The sequence below is a fragment of the Falco cherrug genome, chromosome 9, assembly GCF_023634085.1.
Source record: "Falco cherrug isolate bFalChe1 chromosome 9, bFalChe1.pri, whole genome shotgun sequence".
Taxonomy (NCBI): Eukaryota; Metazoa; Chordata; class Aves; order Falconiformes; family Falconidae; genus Falco; species Falco cherrug.
The window spans coordinates 36692715-36715771 of record NC_073705.1 but is presented as its reverse complement, the minus strand read 5'-3'; positions in this window follow the sequence as shown (position 1 = coordinate 36715771).

Here is a 23057-nt window from a genome sequence, read left to right as displayed (position 1 = left end):
TTGAATAAATCTGTTGTCTAAATCCTATAGTAAGAAAATGCATGATAAAAATAGTATGAGGAACATAATAATTGGGAACGTCTGCATACATTTCAGAAAATGAAAAATATATCCATTTAATATATCATGACCTTTAAAAAGAACAAAATATTGCTTGAAGCAGCACTACTGTTCTGCTGAACCTTTTATTCAACCCTTTTTTTAAATTTATGGGAGAATGCCTTGTGACACAACACCACAAAGGTCACTACATCCAGTGCATGTCTCTGAGCAGGAATTTAGGGAAAGAGGCCAAGAAAGGTCAGGTGAGGAGCGGTAGGCTGTGCCCAGGTTCTGGCAGTTAATGGCCTCAGTGTGTCAGCTGTTGTGATTAATAGCTGAGGATGGATCTAATTCATTGTCTAATTCATTGTGAACCCATTTGTGTTTCTGGCCTCCCCAATATCCTGTGACAAAGACTTTTATGATTTCAGTTGTGTGGTATGAAAATGTACTTCATTTTATTTTTGCTGCCAGTAGTTACACTGGGTGTCTCATAGCTCTTGTATCTTGAGAAACAGTGAATAATGATTTCCTGTTCAGCTTTTGTCCACTACCATAATTTTATTGATCTTTATAACATTCCTCATTGTCTTCATGCTGCTGGGTCACAGTTTACGTAGTTGCTCTTAGACTAGCAATTGTTCCGTATCTGTAGTCATCCATGTTGGTCTTCTTTACCCTTTCTAATGCTTTCTGTGGTCTTTTCTGTTAAGAAGATTAGAAGGCAGCAATACTGACTTCATATCTCTTACTGCAGTGCCAAGGGGTTGTTTTTTTCAAAGATTTCCTCACTGGAAGTTGGCTGCAAAAGTTTTCCATTTTACCAAAACAACTGGTGAATTTAGATCAGTATTACTGAATGGCTTCAGCTGGCATAAAAATGTCCTTCCTAGGCAAAACTAAATCTGCTTTTGTTTGAAGTGCTTGTTTTTTCTTTGCTTGTGAGCCAAACGGGGGTAGAAAGGAGGAACCACTATACTCATAAAAAGATACCTAGTACTGATGAAAAAATGGATTATTATTCTGGGGGATGGTCTCTCATTTGCTAATGTTTAGGGCCAGAATTGCAAAACCGTTCATTAAATACAATAAATTTTCTGCTTTAAATGAAATGTCTGAACTAGTAGCATACCCTCTGTGATATTTGGGAGCAAAAAGCAGAGGGAGTTGACTGCCAGTTCTTGGCAGTATTTGGAGGGTTCATGAGAGACTTGATTTTATTTTATTTAAGAATTATTTTTTTTCTTCTCTTCACCTTCATTCTGAATAATGCTGCTATCAGGTTGGGAAGACAGTTTTAAGTTAGTAAGACCCTGTGAATGTGCGAAGCATAATGTCAGGACAGTCAGTATATTTAGTTGTTCCACCTAATTGAACATATATGAATTTATTCTAAGAATTTTCTAGGATGGCAATAATAGCTGTAGGTGGGATGCTGTTCAGTGTGTTAATGATATAGGTGTTGTCAGGACACCTGCAGAATGCGGCTCATTCATTGGCAACATTCCTATTTATGGTAGTTTTGAGTTTATTGGAATAGTGCATGTATTTTCCACAGCGATGGCTTTAACATGATACTGCAAGAACAATACCCTGATGGTCAACATTACTTTCTCTTAGGAAAATTCCACTGAGATGAACCTAATCCATTAAGGTTCCGCTCCATTCTTGGTCAACCTTTTTTATCCCAATCCCTATGTTAACCTTGAACAATTGAAGGATAAAGTTTTTAGGAGGTATTCCTGTTTGACTTCTGATAATCCCGTGTTGAGGTGCAAAATGCAGTGCAGTAAATGTTTGTAGGAAAGTGGCGTGAAACAATTACATTTGATATCTCTGGTTATGTGCAATATGCTCTTAGAGTATGGTCTTTAAAATTTGAAGTCTTTAATGTTGAACAGCTTTAGTAAAAACAGTTTACAGTTCCAAAATTAGATTTTGTAGAAAATAACCACATAAAAGCTTATTTCAAAATCACCCTTCCCCCAGAAAGGGAGAGGAAAAAAGGCAGTTTCTCCTCATTCCGTATTTTAAATCAAATGGTAAGTCACAAAGAACTTAATTAGTAGCAGTACATGTAAGACATGGACCATAGGCTCAATTTCCATAATTTCCAGACAGCATTAACCATATGTACAGAGGTAAGATCACACTATTTAGTGGAGCTGGATCAGAAAACGAGGCAAGCTATATCCTCCTTTTCTTCCATCCCCAAGGCCCAGTGATCTTTCTCTAAACTCAATATTACTTATTTTTGTATTTCTCTAAAAATTTTTTTTTACTCACTTCCTGTGTTATCTACAGAAAGAACTGATGTAAATAAAAGAAATAAATAGAAGTAAAAGATTGATTTGGTCAGATTGCTCAATGCGGCTTAGTGCCCCAGAAGCTGTGCAAGGCAATTGTCGGGCTGGCACAGCCACTTGCACAGTTTGTGGGCAAGTGCATGGCCAAGCAAATTGTTTAAGAAGTTATATGTGACCTGTAGGTTGTGTTGGTTAGACTTCCAAACTCTTGGTACATACATAAGCATTTTTCTGTTAAACAGGTCAGCCTTAAATGCTGCACAGAGCATGCAGTTAGTTCAGATGGAAATGATTCCTCTGGCCACAGTGTAGACTCAGTGGGACCTTCTGAAGTCTCCCTTTTCAGATTATTTGAGATTCCAGTAATTTCATATTGCCATACATTTACTAACATCTGCTGTAATCTTTCATTCTAATGATGCATAATCAATTTTTGCTCTAACACAGAAGCGTAGAATTATCAAGGTGTAAGTGTCTCTTATTTATAAACAGCTTAATGCCATAACAAACTTACATGTTTTCTTGTGTCTTTAACTCACTTTTTTACTTCACTGACTGCTGATCCCTCAACATATGCTCATCCAACTGTCTCCTAGCTGGTGATTTTGGAAAGAAGAAAGAATCAAGAAGTATATTCCCTTTCTTTAGTGCTCTAAATTGACGTGAATTCAACTAGCATTTCTGTCCTGATGGTCACTCTTCCCCTGCCATCTTCCTCTGTAACCTTCCTGTATCTGTGATATATTCTAATAATACTTAATTAAAGCCTGATGGGCATTCTCTTACTGAACTTACCTTCCCTTTCAATAAATGACCATTTTTCCTTTCTTCTCTCTCCGTTCTGATGATTCGTAATTCTTAAAATAATTTTTGTGGGAGTTTCATATGGATGGCTGACCATATCAGGACTCACATCCTGATGTAGGATTTATCTTGGTAGGAACTATCAAAAATTCTGGACATCATATTTTCTTAAGTCCCAGCCTCTAAATTATTCTGGCCAGGGACATTCTGAGCCAGAGGCAGCAATGTGATACTTACTAATCCTCTGTGGATTTTTATTGCGTAACTTTGACTAATGGCTTTTTAAATGTGCAGGTCTTCTACTGGCCTGAGGCAAGGAGATCCACTCGGTGTAACATGGAAAAGTGTTTCATTTTGTTTCTTCTGAAACTGTAGTTTTCTTGGGTACCTACCCCTTGCTTCTTGTACTGGAAGAGACTGTGATCAGTCATTCCCTCATATTCTCCACATTACTTGTAATTTTTTAAATGTAATTAGAGATAACTGCGGATTTGGAATTTTTTTGTTTGAATATTGTTAAATTTACCTCATCTCTAAAAGTTTATTAAGACCTGTTTCATAACTTCTGTATTATGTGAAATGTCAGTAGTACATACGCTTCAAAGAAAAGCAACTATGTATTTCAAAGAAGGAAACATGGCCCTGTTTGTTGATGTTTCAGAAATAAGCATTCAGTATTTTTGTAAAATTCTGTAACAAAACTTCATGAGCAGTAAAATACTCAGTTCATGAGTCATAGATGTGCATTCCTCGTTACTTATATTATTGTTACTATATGAATTTCTGACTTGCTTAATATTAGTCTTTATAATGATTATACTCTATCTAAACTTCAGATAAAATGGGAAAATAACTTTTGGATAATGGTTCTGGCCTCTCAAGTTGCTGACACACATGAATTATTTTCTATTAAGCAAACAGTCCTTTGCAAGTGAGCATATTCTGGGCATATTCTGACTTCAAAATTTGCATTCTCTTGCCTAGTTATTACACCCAGGGGTGATGTTTGTGCTTTCTAAGTTTTAAAGTAGTTTTTAGGTAACTATACTGTTCCAATCACCAGCTCTTCATCATGTATTCAAATCTGGAAGTGAAAAAAGGGGTCAGGGAAGAGGCAAAGTGATGACTGCAAGCTGAGTAGTTCACAGTGGTGTTTCCAAAACCTTTGAGTTTTTTACTTTTTCGCTGCTTATTCAGTAAAGAAGGAATAGCTGAGAAGAAAGTTAATGGGTATGAGTTTATCTGATATGTGGCTTTCTGTCTCATCTCCTGAATATGGCTCTTTTCTCCCTTCTTTTTGCAGGTTTCTGATATGTTTTTAACTTGCATTCACTTTCTTGTATAATTTTCTGTGTCTTCCCCAACATAATACTAGGCAAAAAAGGGACTTTATGGCTTTCAAAATTGTAAATCCAAAGGGTGTGCCAAGTGAGCTAAACAGTATTTTGCTCTTAAAGGACCATTTCTATAAATTTATTTCAGTATTGCCATTTTCTAAAGAATTAATTACATTGAACTAGTACTGGTACCAACACTCAGAGGAAATAGCAAAAAGCATCATTATGTGACCTATTGTTTACTCCTGTGTTACACCACACCTTTGTTCCACAGTTACATGATAGCAGCAAGGAGGGCACGTTTCAGGTAAGGTAAGAGTTGTCTGAGCAGATCATGGTGACTAAGATTGCTTTGGGAAGGAATTTGTTTGCAAACGGACAAATCTGTTGGGAAATACCTGTGAGCTTGGAAAGGGAAAGGCCTGCATAAGGACTTAGAGCAGCAAGGAAAGCAGAAAGATGCATTAACTTTAGGATGCGTTGAAGTTAAATTTGAACAGTTTTGGTGTGTGGAAATGGGGGAAATGATGTTGTTCATACCCCATCAGTGCTGCAGCATTTAGCAGAGCCCTCAACAGTGACAGTCTTATACAGTCGGTAGTAGTCAATGAAAAACAGCCCAGATGTAGGTGACTAAAGAGTTGATCACTGTAGGAACTATGCACCATATCTAATCTTATATTTAAGTGAAGTAATTTGATGTAACCATTTGGACACTCTTTACAGTTGTCCAGCCACAGCTTTCTCACTTCTTTTTTTTTTTTTTAAGTGGAATATGTCTTGGTTTATGTATTCCTCCTCCATAAAAAACACCTTGCTTTTTGATGTATCCCCGATTTCAAAAACTGTGCTCAGGAATGGTGTAGTGCAAAGCCATAACACCAAAGCAGTGACTTTCTTTGAGTCCTCTAGAAAAATACAGCCTTTTAAGTGTCATTCACATAATTCATCCTCACCAGTAGTGTATGCAGAGCGACATCACACATCAAAACAGTAATCTGCATGTGCTCGGTGGAATAAACAAGTGTGTGTTTATTGAGATGGTGTAATACTGAGTTTGGCAACTTCTGTGAGTTAACTTGTCATGGTGTTTCTGTAGCATTTGTAATTGATATCATAATTTATAGATTGTATTATGCAAAATATAAAGACAGTTATTTTGTTTCTTGAGCAAACCAGTATTTGCAGAAACTTCCGTTCCAGTACTAAATGTTTAAAACTTGGAGCAGACTGATCTTTAGTAATTCATTTTTAGACAATTTTTGCCTTCAACTACACAACCAATTGAAAAATACGTTGTATAAAAGACAGTTATGATTTCTGTGTAATAAAATTACTTTTAATTGTGGATTTCAAAAACTGGCTGCTACAATAATGATCAGAAAATAGTGATGGCTGGGAGCAGTGGGGAAAATTTAGATAAGAATGAACGTGACTCCTGACAGCGAATAACCAGGCCTGCACTCAGCTACATAAGGAAGATGAGAAGAGCTGTCAGGGCAGTCAGGCTGAGCGTCATTCAAGAGCAACACAGAACTGGAAGTCAGGAGCAGGCCCAAGTTTTAATGCTTTGAGATCCAAGCAGTAGGCATCACCATCATGCTGCTCTTCACATTCTGCATGTGGTGGCAGTGAATTGGTTGGCTGCCTGTGAGTGTACAGGCCTGAAGAATTAGCTGTAACAATGTTAAATGCCTCCCTTTCTTCAGTGGGTGTGCCTCTAGTGTTTACTAGATTGATTTGGGGATGGGCAAATTATTCTGGGGATAGCTGTAGATATTAGCATGTGTTTACACCCGTATTTGTCTGCTAAGAAAAATACCTACTTTTTCAGTTTTTACATTTGGGTATCTTCTGCTTGGGTGTGTCTGTTCAATTAGTCTTCAAAATTTCTCTTTAGAGAGCCAACTTAATCTGCAGTACATTGCTCTAATGTGCACTTGTTCCAAAGTCTTACTGTAGATTCCTACATAAGACTCAGTTAATGTTGGAACCTATGAGATTCCATGTTGATACCTTAGCTTTGTAATAATTCTTTAGCTACTGTTCAATTCACAGTAAAATTAGACCCAATTTGCATAAGCTAAGTAGTGCTCAGCATCTTGCTTCATGTTATATCTGCTCTGGTCTCCTCACCAAATATTTTTGTAATAAATGTTGAACTAAGATGAGTATATTTGGTTTTAATTCTTACTTTTTCTGCAGTTGTTAGCTGTATAGGACTTTCTTCCTTAATTTTCCCATTTCTCCTTGTTTAATTAGGAAAAAAGCTCCACACTTATCATCCCTCCATCATCTGATACTCCACATGCAATTCTTTCAGCATCTTAAGACCTTCAATAGAATTTTCTGATTTTGGAATGCAGTTCCGCTTGCTTAAAAAGGAGTACTGAATTACACAGTCACCAAATACAAAATGGTGAGTGAAGAAATTACGTCATATTGTAAATTGATTTATACCCTGATCCTGTAGTAATTTACATATGTTCTGTCTAATCTTGGAAGGACAACCTGAAAAGATAATTTACTTGGCTTAGAAATTACTGGGAATAGGTTTATCTCTGTTAATGTTTTTCAAAAAAACAGTTTTAATCTAAAAGGCAAAACAGGATGGGAAAGTTAATAATGTTATGTTTTTTCATTGAGTATCTGTGTGCTCCCAGTTTGCTCATGACAGTTCTGTGTCCAATAAAGTAGCCAAAATGCTTTTTCTGTTATTTTTTTAAATCGTATTTGATTATTATCTTTTGCCATGAGCTATTTCTTATAATGGAATTTATTAATTTCAGATCCTGAAATAGGGTAAAAGGTTGAGGTAATTAAGCTAAAATACACAATTCATTGGTAAACTAGCTTGTTTCCTGTTCTTTTGATAGTAGTGTTTGCTTGTCACTGAGCTTCACTCTGGGCTTCCAGACACTCTGCTTTAGGATTTCTTTACTCCAGTATACAAAACTATATACAAAAGAGACATATTAGGAGCGATGCTGTAAGTTGGGAGTTTTAGTAATTTTCAGATTTACTTTTACATCTCTTTGATTTCTATTTAATCAATGTATCTTCTTGTATTTTGCTTGGGCTACATGTAACTTTAAAAACAGAAGCTTTAAAAGGTAAACAGTGGCGGGGAAAAGCACTAGTTTGGTTTTTTTTTTAAAGAAAGCATGTAAGTCGATGAAAGTGAAAATCAATATTTTCTTAATGCAGAGCCTAGGCAATGTATAGTTGATCTAAGTACTATAAAGTGGTAGCGATTGAAGTTAATATGTTTTAGCATTTGCTGCCAGAATTCCACACAGAAAATACTTATAGTTCAGCAACAGAGAAACTATGTTTTGCTGTATGAGAAAGAATTAAATGACCATAATAGCAAAGAAAGCAGTACTGAGAAAATAAACAAACTGTAAAATCTAAAAAAATTTATTTTCAGGAATAAATTTCCACTTTTAACCTGTGTAAACCTATATTTAAGTCTCTAGAATATCCTATGAGAGGGCATTGATATAAAACTTCAGTTTCTCAACATTTATTGCAGTTTTTTCAAGCTCCTGCCTTTTGTGGTTGTTATTGTTTATTCACAATTTCTGAAAGTCTGAGTTCACCCCTGGGAAAAAACCTCACATAGCAACTTGGGAAATAGCTGACAGACTTCTTTGGTATTGGTTTAAGCAGAATGTTGCAGACTCTGAATAAGCTTGTAAAAAGGATGTTGTTTTTTACACCCCTTGATATACTAACATTTCTCTTTCTTACATGATTTTATTTTTTTTAAGAATATCTGTATGGTACTAGTGCTTGCAGATTTGGGTCAGGTTGAGAGTCTCATTCTGTTAGAGATGTAAAAACTTACAAGGAAAAATCATTGTACATAATACTCACAGTTTTCAGAATTGGTACTGTGAAACATTTCCTCTGCTTCATATCAGCCTCCAAAATAACAAACACAACTTCAACGTGATTTCAGAGTGTTCACCTGTTACACTAATATCCTGCTTTTCGTTAGATTGGACAAATAATGAATTATATTAAAATTGTAAGAAGCAACAAAGCTTTGGTTTTAATTTTGTTGTTACAGTCTGTTATTACGCGGGGACAGGTTTTAGAAAACTGTATTCAGTTTTTAACAGCACCAAATGGTGATGCTCAGTTCCAGTGGCATTCAGCCTGTCGTGTTGCAGGAGATGTGGTCTCACTGTGTGTCCGCGTGTGGAGGGAAGAAGGCAGCAGAATGGTTCATGGTACAGTGTTCTGTGTTGTCCTGGTTTCAGCTGGGATAGAGTTAATTTTCTTCTTAGTAGCTGGTGCAGTGCTGTGTTTCGGATTTGGTGTGAGAACAATGTTGATAGCACACTGGTGTTTTTGGTTGTCGCTAGGTAATGTTTATACCAAGTCAAGGACCTTTCAGTTTCTCAGGCCCTGCCAGCGAGAAGGCTGGAGGGGCACAAGAAGCTGGGAGGGGACACAGCCAGGACAGCTGGCCTGAACCAGCCAAAGGGATATTCCATACGATGGGATGTCCTGGTTGGTATGTGAACTGGGGGAAGGGGTTGGCCAGGGCCTGCCCAGCACTGTTCGGGGACTGGCTGGGCATTGGTCAGTGGGTGGTGAGCAACTGTATTGTGCACCACTTGTTTTCTTCTCTCTTCCTTTGGATTTCATTACTCTCTCCTTCTCCCTCCTTTTCATTATAGCTGTTATTATTATTACTGGTTTTATTTTATTTCAATTATTAAATGTTTTTTATCTCATGCCTAGAGTTTTACATTCCGTCCTGATTCTCCTCATCCTTCTGGGGGTAGAGAGTGAGCTAGCAGCTGTGTGGTACTTGGTTACTGGCTGGGGTTAAACCACAATATGTATCTTGAGTTCCTGTTCTCAGGATTCAGGAAGAGACTCCTGTCTCCACTTAGATCTTCATAAGCTGGAAATAGTATATTTTCCACCCCCTCTGCATTGCCTGTAAGTTGAGTCTAACTCCCTACTGTTTGTTCCCAGTTTCAAAGCTGCTGACTGGGAAGGAGCTGAGGCTGTATTTATACAATCTTTCATTTCCTTGCAGAGCTCTTTCTTACACGGAACTTTTCCTTCTCCCCTTGCCTTCCAGAGGCATTAATTTACCTTCAAAGGAATGGACTTCTCTTCAGCTTTTTTAGAGTTGATTTTTAATAAACTCATGGGTGTAAGTGAAACCAAACATCTTCAGTTTAATTGGGCAGATAATTCAGGATTGTGTTTGTAGTGCTGTGGTTAGCTGAAGGTTGGGTGTACTGTTAAATGGCATGCTAGAATTACTTGGAAACAGACACTTCAAAGTTCTTTTGAGGTTTTTGTTGCACTGGGACTCTGTACAGGCAATACTGTTTGTCAGATGAGCAAGGTACTTGAGTATGTCAACTTGGAACAGTTTGAAAGCTTGAGAAATCTCAAACGGTACCAGGCATGCAGTGTGTATCAAGGCAGTATAATTGAAGATGACAATGACTGTTCCAAGACTGCTGATTTTGTCAAGTTCATTGCATATCTATGCCTGCACTTCAGATATGGTGCAGTGTTGCTTCCTGTGAAAAGCAGCCCTGTATCTGCACAGTTGCAAATAGCTTGATGTTACAGGGTGGATTTATGGAATATGTGAAAGCCTTTGTGGGGTCTGGTTTTCAGTTTGGTTTGGTTTTTTTTGACAGTATTATAGTTCAAACAAGACCAAGTCTAGAGTTGCTGGTCACATCTGTTGTAATAACGTGAGACATCCTTGAAGCATTACTAAGCAAAGAGGATTCCCCAGTGAGAAGTCATGTAGTTCTGGTTATGTGCTGTACTGAAGGTGAGGAACATGTAGTCAACATTCATGATTAAAACCATGGCATTTTCAACTGTAACTTGTACTGGAGCACTACGTGGGGGTTTTTCCATCTTCTAAGTCCCGTTAGTTTTCCGCTAAGATGTCTATGTTTCAACAGTTACTGCTAAGGAACACAAAAAAGGCAATAGTGGTACACGTCAAAGATTTGTCATGCATCAGAAATGGCAGAAACAACTTCAATGGAGTTTTCCTGTTTGTTTGGGGTTTGTTTGGTTATTTTGTTACCTAAGATTACAGACAGGTTCAAGGGTTTGTCAGAGATGAAACTGAGGTAAGAAAATTTAATCACTGTGAGGAGGAGCAAGATGTGATTTCTTTCCGAATAGTCATCACTCAGTGGCACAGGCTGCTTGACACACAAATCAACAGAGTTAAGTGTTATGCAGAGCAAGCTGCTGTATGGTAGTCTGTTCTAATACATCAGTGGTGGAAAGATGGGGCCATTAACTGCTATTAAATTGTGATCCCAAGATGAGTAGTGATAGAACAGCAGGCTTAAAGGGTGGCATCAAGTGTTCCTTGCACTTAGAGTTGGAATTCATAGTATCAGCTGGCTTCAACATGTGATGATGTACTATAATCAATTTATACGGGATTTGTGTTCTGCACGTGGCTGTCTTAAAGTGTTTGCTTGAATGTCAGTTTAGCTAATCATGTTTTAGTGTTACTGTGTTTCCTCTGCAATTTCTGGCATTTTCCAAATGCAGAACTCCTAATTCTGTGTCTATTCTGTTCAGAACCTGAGTTACTGATCTCCAGTTCAATGATGTAAAGTGGGATTTCCTGCAATGATTTGGCTTGCAAATCCTTTTTTATACAGCACCTGCACTTACAGGTTTAGATTGTTTCTTGTTTTTCTTCAACTAAACGTTGTGAAATAGCCTTTCTGATTATTAAAGTGGTATACAAACTGGTTGATCTCAGTCTTAGGTATTTAACAACATTTTTTGACATTTCATTCAAGTTTTGCTATGTAAGTTGTCCTGAGCTATGGAGAAAATAAACATTTAAAAGCTGCTTACTACTGAATTGTGAAGAAGTGAGCTTCAGGGTAAGAGTCATAGCAATAAATTCTTTTACCCACACAGTTCTTTAAAGCTACAAATGTTATTTTATGTTCTGAATCTAGGATAGTTATGGGATACAGTTGATCCTTTATAGTGTTGCTTTGATTTTTTATTATCTGCCTGTTGAGCTGTGGTTTGGTTTCGTAGCAATTATTTTCTATTAAAAATGTTCCTTTGAGAATGGCTGTCTTGCCTGGAACTAACCCAAAGCATCACAGGTGGTATTAGGGGGTTTTGTTTGTTTGAGCAGACATAACAAGCTATTTTCTTGTGTTTTGGAGTTTCCTTGTGTTTTGCTGTTTCAGAACTTATGAGTAATGCTATAGAAGTCCACAGTAAGGAAAGGTATTTGTTCCAATTTGTTAAAATTTTAAGAAATAGATGAAAAAAATAACAAATGGAACAAAGACGGAAAATATGTTCTCTTTGCATATTCCTTTATTTTCTGATTCCTCAAAGACTGGGATAAATATTTACTTTTGATACCGGTAATTAGGTCAAAGCTTTCTGTGCTTGGGTAAGTAGTAATGGCTGGCTTGTATTTGGAAACAGTCAAACTAAAGAAATCCTCTGCAAACAGTGTGGAAGTTCTGACTGGTGTATTCCATGCCGTTCAGATTTTAATGTGTCTTCATTAAGTCATCTCTTAATTCTGGGTCTGCGTGACTTCCAAACCAAGGCTAAGCCCGACAGCAGCACTGTCAGGAAATTCTTCTCACACAAAATGTCCTGTCACAAACCTCTGTAGTAGGGCAGGTCTGGCCAGATGGAGCCCTTCCCTGCTGTAGTGTCTTTGGACCCTGCACTTCAACAGACAAGGTAATAATGAAAGTGAGTCTGTGACGCCTGAATATAAACAGGTCTTTTCTCTTTCAGTTCTTTCACATTTGCCCTGTGATCTTCTGCCCCCAAGCAGCGCATTTTCCCAGCTGCGGGTACCCCATTACACTGCATGATGCCCAGCCTCTCCATCATTTAAGCACTGAGATAGGAAGACATAAAAAAAGCAAGTTAAGTTGGGCACCATAAGTTACCCCATGTTTAACTTTCTGCCACCAACAGGGTGTCAAGAAGAACCTTGCTTCTGGTTGTCTGTCCCACCTTCGGCTTCTTGAGATCATCCATTTTGATTGCTGTTGTCCCCAGGAAAGCCACCTCCCATTGCAGACTGGTTCAGCTTCTCAGTTATCAAGATGTTTGGCCCACACCCACTGTGGAATTATATGGCTTACTGTTAATTTCCTAGCATTTTCCTGACCCATCCTACCTGTTTGGAGCAACAATGGTGGGAAGGCAGGGAATTTTGCTCTATGTTAGAGTACAACTAGTGTTCTACTCACAACCTAAGGATGAGAACCAATATTTAAACCTTTCATGTGGAGGTAGCAATAGTTGCCAACAGCTGATCTTCATTCCTCATGTGTCAGGAATCATATTGGGGTGAACACGTTTACTGTCAGCTTAGATTGTCTACTGAGGAAATGATCCATACTGGCTGTATGTGTGAGCTAAATGCAAAGGGAAATAATTTTATGGAAAAATAAGGCTATAATTTTCAGGGAATAGACATCCTCTTTCTCTGTGCTATGTATTCGGTATCATGCCTTCTTGAAGGAACTCATGATTGTAGATATATGAAACTACAAGGAAAAGATGTGAAAAAGAAACAGAAGAAAACAGAAAAAAAATGAAGCACAGGAATAACAAAGGAAAATTAAATGTCCATCAAGTACAAATAGTGTGAATATTTATTTTTAAGAGAAAAGAAATACTGCTGATCAAGAAAATGTGGTAAATAAAAGGAGGGACAAAAAATGGACTGTGATATTATTTGTGTAAATTTGTTTGATAGAACTCTTAAGATTCATTCTCCAGAAGTGGCATGTATAATTTTTTTCTCTCTAGGTGGGGAGATTACATGTCATGGGATTGTATGGAGAGACAGTACAGAAAATATGATTGCCAGATGTGATTTTATAACTGAAATCCATATATCTGTGGCATATCAAATGTGGGATCAAACAGTGTAACATCATTATAATTTTAAAACATGTTTTAGAAAGACTTAAGTCTTTTGGCCTCTTGGGAGATAATTACAAAATTATCAAAAAGATTCTCTGGCAAGCTTAAGTAGGTCAAATCCATACTCCAGTTTGATACTACTTGAATTACTGAGAAACTTTGAAAAGGTTTCTGTACAGGACTGTCTGACTTGATAACCCTCTTGCTAAAGTCAATCAAATTTTGAATTATTCTGAAGAAACAAGAAACACCAATGCAGAAGAGTTGACAAAGTTATCTCATTATTTGCATTATCTATTCTGTTGTCTATAGAAATGGTTAAAGTGGGAATTAAAATTTCTGGAAGTCTCAGTATTCCGTCAAGAAGTTGTGTTATATTCTTGCGAGATGATTTCTTGTCAAAGACTTTGTGCTAGGTAGAACAGAAGATAGCTTTGAATTCTCCCACAAATAATGAAAGATGGATTCCACGTCAGAGTTGTAGAACAAGGTAGGCTGCAGGGGAGCCAAAGGGTTGGGCAGCATCAGAGAAAAGGACTGACAGGCAGAAGACTACAGTCGTGGCCTGCCTAGAGCACTCAGTCTTGCTGGCCAAGAGCAGTTCAGTTTCTGTGTGATGTTTTTGGTTTAATCTGGAATAAGCATCAGTGAATGTAAAAAGATGCAAGACCCATCTGAGAGAAGACCGTTTTGGCACGAACCAGTAGGAATTAGGTAGTTGTGGCAGTATCCTGACAGAACAAGACAAGGAAGTTCCTCTTCTTTGTACATTTGCATGTTAAGTATCTCCTGAAATCATGAAAAACACTTCTCAATTATAAACTCTTACTAATACTTTTTTTGTAATTAATCCTCAAGAATGCTCTAAACATTTGCTTCCAGATACGGACTTTGCTGAGCTGTTGGGAACATAGCAATGCATGTGGTCTAGCAGCATGTGCTGTGTGAATCCCAGGTGTCCTGATGTAAGATGTTAATGAGGAGGAAGAGAAGGGCTGCCTTATGCTGCCTATTGCAAGGCATCACTAAAAGTCTGAATAAGAGTTTTATCTTTAATAACGTGGGTAGTTTTCTCACATTCATAAATACAAAGATGAAAGGTCAGTTATTGAGTAAGCCCTTACTGATCCACAAAAGTAACCTTTACTTGTATTACTATGTTCACAGATTCTCAAATTACCTGCTTCAATACCATGATTTTTTTTTTAATCTTACTGTAAATTACTTCCCATGGAGAACCCAAGTAAAAATCTGAACTACAAAGCCAAATACTGTTTGTCTATTATGGAGCAAACCAATCAAATCTGCCTGTGAAAAATAAACATTTTGAGGAACAACACATGCATTCTGTTGTCTTGATTGTTTGATAATTCCTTTTCATGTTATTGAAGATCCAGACTTCAAATGATCCCTGTATCTGTAACCAGAGACAGGGTTTTTTTCCAAAATAATGTAGTATTTATTTGCGTTGGCATTTTAGTAATATAAGAAGTAACAAACCCAGCTGTATTTTGATGGAAGTTATAGGATTCATAATTCAAAAAAGAACTTTCACTTGTAACCCAAACCATTCCTCAATGTTTAGGAGAGAAAACATTTCTCAATGATTAGGAGAGAAATATGGGATCTGCAAGACTTAAGTCTCAAAAGTCACTCTTCAGAGAAGAAATACACTTTAATTATGGAAAGAAGCCCTGGTCTTACTCTAATTATTACATAAATCAAAAAATTTCCTATCTTGCCTACCCAACTGAGAAGCCAGCAGCAGTTAATAAGCTATGTGTAGATGTAAATTAGTAATACAATTCAAATTAAATAATTTCTTTCATTTTTAATAGGAAATGTCATATTATGGAATCATTGTATTTTATAGTTTGTAAATTGAAGACATGTCAGATTGAACATGCTGTAAAGTAATATTGAAACTAAGTATTCTCATTAAATGTAGCAGTGGGGAGGTGGCTTAGGGACTAAAGCACTCTATAAGGTAATGTCTAAGTTAACTCGTAAAAAAAAGTGAGAGCAGAAGTCCATTTCTTCACACATTTTGATATTTTATGAAAGCTTCATGTGGGAGCATATACATGAGATATATAGAAAAAAACTTATGAAGACTGCAGTTGCAATTAGGTTGAAATACACAGTTCATTGTTAGTATTTCGGACAGATAACCAGAATTAATGTTTCTGTGAACTATAACTGGTTGAATGTGAGATAAAATTTTAAGTGTATTATGCATTTATTCCATTATTTATAGAGTCATTGGAATAGTGTGAGGTATACAGTTGAATACATTATAGATTGTTATCGGTAAAAAATAATGTTTGGCTATTGCTGTACATCTGTGTACATCTCCAACCTGTCCTTGTGCCAGTTGGATCCTCTTGTCGTAGTCAGTAATACTAGAAATCCCAGTATGATCCTATTAGTTCTCATGCAACTGGTCAGGAGAATGAGGAAGGGGAATCCTGCCCTCCCCTGTCTGTCCCCTTCAGAGCTCCATTTTGGTTTCACTTGGATTATGTCAGGTGCACCAGCCTGCCTTGGCTGTGAGCAGGAAAACCTTGTAGATGCAGGAGGTAAATTTTGCTGTCCAAAATGCCAATGGGTGGCATGTAACTGTCTTACCTTAATGGTCGATATGATTCAGGTCTGAATCCAGTTGATTTGAAAAGAAAGTAAATTACTGCAGGGTTTTCGAGAGAACACCTTCCTCCTGTGTGCTGTCTAGTGTCCCCAGCTTACAGAAGGGTATGCATGTTGTCTTACAGGTGCTACATACAGTGGTGTGATCCAGCCTTGTTAGAACAAGCTTCAGTTTTGCATTTTCCTTTTTACTCTGTGGGGATAGTGTATGTGGTGGTGGGGCTACACATAACAGAGCTCTGTGTGTGTACATCGTGTCTGGTTCCCACTCCTTCCTTCTATCCCATCACATGCCGGTGGTTGCAGTAGTTCAGGTATTAGGTGTTAGACCATTTGTAAATGCAGGAAAAGGCTCCTAGTTGTCTGAGTAGAAGCTTTCTGCATGTACAGAGAAGGAAAAGCAATGAAGTAGATGGAATTGGGCTGGGTTCAATTAAATTGGCTTCCAGTTTCCTTCAATTATTCTGTGTTTGGCTGTGCAGAGAGCAGGGGTTCAAGAAGAATGAGTTCCCCATTTAGTGCTTTAAAGTCACTCAGTTTCTTCGTAACATAGATATGCTCATCTTTGTGAGGGAACATATTTGCTTTAAGCAGAGAGGCAAGCTAAGGAGAAGACCCTCTGCCAGCTGCAAAATTGCAAGTGATTTTAGGGTTCTGAATGAAACTCATTGGTCTCGGTAGGTAATAATCTGGGAGCCTAAGCAAGACTGTCAGCCCTGAAGATACAACGTGTGAAGGCTTTTGAAGGTAACTGGAAGGAAATCACATGCAGTCTTTGAAGAATTATTTAGGAAAGTCAGCTGTTACAATGATGTGATTATGCACCTATTGCTGCCTCTGCAGTGGGAAAAACCTGGGCGGGGAACGATTTTTGCTTTTTTGTTGTAGTGAAGGATAATGACTGTGCTGATTGCTGTGGGGTTTTGGGCCCTTCCCCCCCCCCCCCCCCCCCCCATCAGTTCCCAGAGTTCATTTGATAAGATCTTGAGGGTTGTGAGGTGTGTATATTCCAAATAAATGCTCCAATGCTGCTCATATAGTCTGAAAAAATGCTGCTTTTAGATTGTCCTTCAGATGTTTCTTCTTGAAAACTGCACAGCTTTGGTTATGAAACTGCAATAGCAGGTCTAGGCGAGGCAGGCCTATGTGAGGGACACATCCATCCATCCCATATGAAGGATGCATCCATGTTATTGGAGACTCAGTGATTACAAAAGACTGAATGAAGGATTCTTGCTCAGCGAACACTTGGTCTCTCCACAGAGTAGTCATTACAGGAAACAGATTAATTGCAGTACCCAATGCAGACTTTTTCTATTTGTCTTGGTTTGTGGCTAGACTGCTGTTTTGGATTCCGAGTAGATGATAAATCTAAAATTCAGTTTGTTTGACATTGAGCTTCCAGCCCTGAAATCATGAGTGCCTTTAGTGAGGGGGACGTTCCCTTGAGTGAGCGTCACTTCAGGATATTAGGGCATTTGAGTACTGTTACTGCAGATTTAGGTGCTGTTCCTTGTTCTTACATTCTTGAGCGTGGGAGGGCTGTTGATATGCTCTGGAGCACTGCAAGCATTAGATGTCCTGTTTTCAAAGTTTCAACTTTCAAGATTAATTGAAAAAGTTCTTGAAATGTCTAATTATCTAGTCCATTCTTTCCTTCTTCTTTTCCTTTTATAGGATAAGGGAGAGGACAGCAGTATAATTGGAGATTAAGGACAGTGAAGCTGGCTTTGTTTGAAAAAGAAGAGTATACAATATTGCTGTCATTGATGCATACGCAAATGCATTTAGTCTAAGATCTGTGTCATAGTGTATCTGCTTAATATGCCTGATGCATACACCTATTGAAGCAAGGCCTTATTTTCAAGTCTTTTTTTTTTTTTTTTTTGTCCCTTCTGGCAGCTGAGTTCCATTTGTGTGTTGAAGGAACCCAAACCCTCTCATTTCCAGGTTTAATCAATGACATTCCATTTGTTGGTTTTTTTCTCCCTTGTTGACAGACTTGCCAAGATCGATTTCAAAGTGTTAAGTCATAGGGGTAATCTCAGAATTGGAGACCCAGAAAAAAATTATTGTAATATATAAAATAATTGAGAGAATGCAAGTAGAAGCATGAATTCCTATTTCTCATTTTAAATACCTCGTTAACCTATAGTCCTCTGTTCCTTCTCCTTTTTTTCTCCACACAAATGAATCCAGTTGGAGAGCATGTACAAGTATTTTATTAATGGTAAAAAATTAGCTTCTGATTTAGCTTCTAAAATTAGATCAGTATTGTTAGCCTTCAGTAGTGAATAATCATTCTATAGCTGTGGAATTTTTATTGTATTCTTGCTTTCTGATTTTTGAGCACTTCAAGTATCTTCTTGAATTTAAGAGTTCTATAAGTTGTTGCATAAGTGTTAGAGTACATTACACAAAGCTTCCTGGTGTCCCTTCTCTAAAAATGATCAAAACACTGACAGCTCTTTTAGAGGGATAGGTCGTTCTACAGTGGCAGAAGTGTTTGCCTATAATTTGGCTCAAGTGAGTAAGTCTATGCTACCTTTTGTACCAGTAGGTATTCACATTGAATTGCTCAACTCATTTTGAACAAAAACGTTGCATATTTTAAAGTAAGATTATGACATAGAATTTAGTGACATTACACCTGTGAGTACTTGATCCCACATGGAAGATCTGTAAAACTAAGATGCCATGTTTCTAATAAATTATTTTCAATCTTGCTTACTGTACAGAATTATTTTCCTCAAGACGACTATGACATTTTTTTAATCTTTGTATTAACAAAAAAATACTTCCTGAAAATGTTGTAAAGCCTTAAAGGTGATTTTGAAGCGACTTTGTTTTTGTAATCACCCGGAGTACTTTCAGGATCTGCCTTCAGGAGAGATGATTTTCAAGAAACAGTATAGATTATATTGAGCTTCTGTTATAGAAAAGCCTCCACTCAGAAGGGATATTTTAGCACAAAGTTAACTTATATTTGAGAAATAATCCTCCTGTGGAGTGTGGAGAAACAGAAGATACGGTAAATTGCTGCTACGTATCTCACTTTGGTACTTAACTCTTTGCAAAAGTGTATGTAAATACAGAATTTTTTCTCCCATCAGTACAAAAACTTACACTGGTGTCAGACTGCAGTACAGCTGGTGGACAGGGGGACATGTTGGCAATTTAGTTAAAAAAAAGTTGAATCACTCTAAAGAACCATTTTATTAATTCTTATTACCCCTGTCTAAATATTTATGTATTAATTGGTTATCTGGAGTTCCCTTATAGTTAGTGCACAGAATAGATACTTCTGGGACGTAATGTGTCATCCCATGCCCTCTATCTAAGTAAGTAATATATGTTGGACTTCAGAAGTGTCATAGTCTATTAATGCAGGTGTAAACGTCTGCACTGCAGGCTTTTAAAATCAGGTGAGTTTAGCCTGTAGTTCTGAATAGGGATGTATTGTACAGTGCTGTGCCCTTTAGGTCTGTGTTGAGGCTTGTGGTGGCTGAACCAGTGTTGCCAGGTGCAGTGAGGCATGTGCTACAGTAGTGGTGGCACAAAATACTATTCTCATTAGCTGCACTGGGATGCTTTTTTATTTTTTATTTTTACCACCATTTTTTGTTATCCTCAGTGAATAAGGAGCGTTTAGTTTGCCCAATTAGATGATTAAATCTTTCTTGATATGCAAATATCTGTGTTTGGCACCTTAAAGCATAGCTTTTAGCTGAGCCATAAGGACTATATATATAGTGTTCTGTGACTTTTGTATGTGATATTTTTGCACAGTTATTTTAATAGCTCAAGAAAAAACAGAAGTTAATGCTTCCCTTCGTGCATTTTCAAGTCTCTCATTAATTAAAAAAACTAATTACTTTTTCCGTTACAGTAATGGTGATATTTTTGAATCAAAGGGCATTGCATTTAACACAATTATAATTATGTGAATCAAGACCAGAGAGGTTAAAGATTAGCTTCACATGGTTGCTATGGATTCTATTGCACTTAAAATGTCTGTTGGCTGTGGGAACTTTTTTTATGTTAAGGGGGTAAATATTAAAAGCAGTGTGCTTTATCATTATGCATTTTCTTAGTTTAATCATCTTAGACCTTGCCAAGATCTCACTGAGCTTGGTGCAGTTTTCTTTGAGAATCAGTCACTCCTTTGAACCTAGATGCATGGACACAAATATCCACAGTTGCTACTATGAAATTGGATCGTCGGTACTCGGTTGGTTTTTTTCTGTTTGCAGCTAGGTTGGCTGACAAAACTGGAGCGCCGTTGTTGTTAATTATAAGAAGAAGTTAACCTCATTTCTCTTTCCCAAACACTGCAGGAGTATTTTTTCTCATGATAATAAAGGCTAATATTCATAGCCCATAACTTAGTATGGGGGACTAGATGAGATCTTGCCTCCCTCTGTCAGGATAGACCAGGGAAATGAGGGCAGCATTTGAATGGCCTCCTTCCTTTTCAAAGTGGGAAGATTCTGGAAGGAGAATGTTTCCTGGCTTGGAATTCAAAGACGACGATCTGACTGTGTCCATACTGGCATGTAGTAGGGTACTTCAGGATTAGACCTGTTTGTGGAGTAAAGCAGTTGGTGCTGAGGACCCAGCATGCACAGTGTTTTGGGGAGGTGTGCTTTGGGCTACCACTGCTGTGGCCCCTTGGACTGAATTGGCATCATCAGGAGATGAAGCATGTCTGGTTTAAGTACCTCCAAAGTAAGTTCAGGTCATGCATTCTGAGCCCTCTCCCTCGGCTGAACTGAATGCGGTAAGCAGGGCACTTAGGAGATTCTCCTCAAACCACAATCCTATCTGAACTAAAATGGTAGGACAGATGCACTATGTATATCCAGACAAGGGAGAAGTTTTGAAACTCTCCATTCCTAGCAGAAATTTTATGGCAGAAAGATTGCTTCTGAACTGCTTCCAAGGTTTCTTTTAAAATTTTCTGTATTTAAGCAGCTGTGCTTTAGGCTGAGCTGGATGGAAGCAAGTTAAATGGCCTAGTGGGAAAAGCAGCACAGAACTGCAGTCTGGAGCAACAAACAAGGGAAAACCTGTGTCAAATGAGATCACAGAAGTGACAGCTTTATTCCTGAGATGCTTTAGTGTACAACAGACCTTAAAAAGTGGACAAAGAAGAGATAAGGACAGACAAATATATCAGTTATAGACTCAGTCAGTAGCTACAAGGATGTGCAGTGTGACTTAATCAGAGCTTGAACTCTCTGGAGCTGAAATTTACCGAAGGAATGGGTGGGGTGATTGCGTGGAAAAGCACTGGTTGTTCTGAGATTTGGGGGTTGAGCGGGGTTGGGTTTTTGGGGTTGGGGTTTTTGTTTGTTTGTTTGTTTTGATTGTTCTGTTTGGGGTTTTTTAAGGGTTGAAATCTATTTAAAAAACAAGAATGATCTCAACTGAGCCTTTTTTTTCTGGGTAAAACAAGAACTGTGTCACCTTCCATCCAAAGTGCTGCAGGTGTAGGAGCTTCTCTGTAACTTGGATTCGTCAGCCACTGAACACTCAGCAGCATTTTCAGCCCCTCTCTATGACCTTCTCGGGTTTTTTATTTGCTTGGGTGACTGTTCTGGGTGAAAACTTTCAATACCCCATTGCAAAGGGTTGCAGAGCTTGCCTAATGACTGCTGATTTCTTAGAGTTGCCTTTTGCTATTGTTCCTTCACTGTTTTTCAGGGGACAGAGTATGTAAATGGAAAGGCATTGCTTCTTCCTCTTTTCCTGCCTTTCTGTGAACCGAAGTACTGTAACGTGTGAATTACACCAGTCTGAATTCTCATTGGTATGGACAGACAGGCTGGAAAAGGGCCTCGTGGTCTTCTGGCCCACGGCTGATTATTGATCAGTCAAAGCTAGTTAGTCATAGAAGTGGTACCGCTCACCACTAAGTTGCAACTTATTTGGAATGATAAAAATAAGTCAGCATTTTAGCACCAAGAAACTACACAATTGTAATAAGGGTGTTTGCTGTGTAAATTCAGGTGTGTCATATCCAGCTGTGATAACAGTTGCAGGAAAAAGCTTGACGCTCTGGTGCCTGGTTTATAAACTGTGCAGTTCACTCGATATGATATAAATGTTGATTAATTAGGAGGAAAAAGTAGTAGGTATTAATGACTCTAGAAACAGAAATGCAGTCCATCTATATATTAATTGACCTTTTTATTAATTAATTGACATATTTTGTATTTGTCTGGCATGCTGCTTTAGGACTCCATTAAGTGAAAGCTCGTGTGTGTATATATATATATATAAAATAAAAGTCTATAGTCTTTAATGGGTAAGGTACAGGACTGGAGATACAAAAATAAGGGCACTTCTTTGCCATGGACTCCTATGTGGCTTTACTTTCTGAAAGAATCCATTCTGTTTAAGTCAGTAGCAGTGGATCTCACTTAACTGCAGCATTCTTAAAAGTTGGATACCTGACCTAAACTGCCCCTCTGGGTCCTCTTTATAATCAACAGGGAGAGGCTGGTGCATGCGGAGAGTAATGAATCATACTCCTAAGACAGAATTGTGTTTGATTGTGGAGGCCTCCGCAACCACCTTAGACCAGACAACTTTTAAATCACTGCAGTTAGGAGAGATGAATGTTTCCCACAGTCTTTCTGTGGACTTCTAAGTGGCTTGAAATCAGGTACATGCACTCTCTCAGTTTTTCCACGTTTCTATACATGGGAAGATAAACTTTTTATCACAGGAATGCAGTGAAAGTAACTTAAAAAATAAATACAAGTTATTCAGATAGGGTTGGCTTTGGCTTATGAAGAAAATATTAAATCAGAAAATGGGGGAAACAGCAAGCCTTGTTCATGTACTGTTTACTTGCTGAAGTACTGTAATGTATGTCAGAGCCCAAGAAAGAGAGAAAAGAAAGCTGGGTAGGGCTAATAAATACATGGGCTAATAACACAGAACCAAGCTGCCAGGTGCCTTTTTA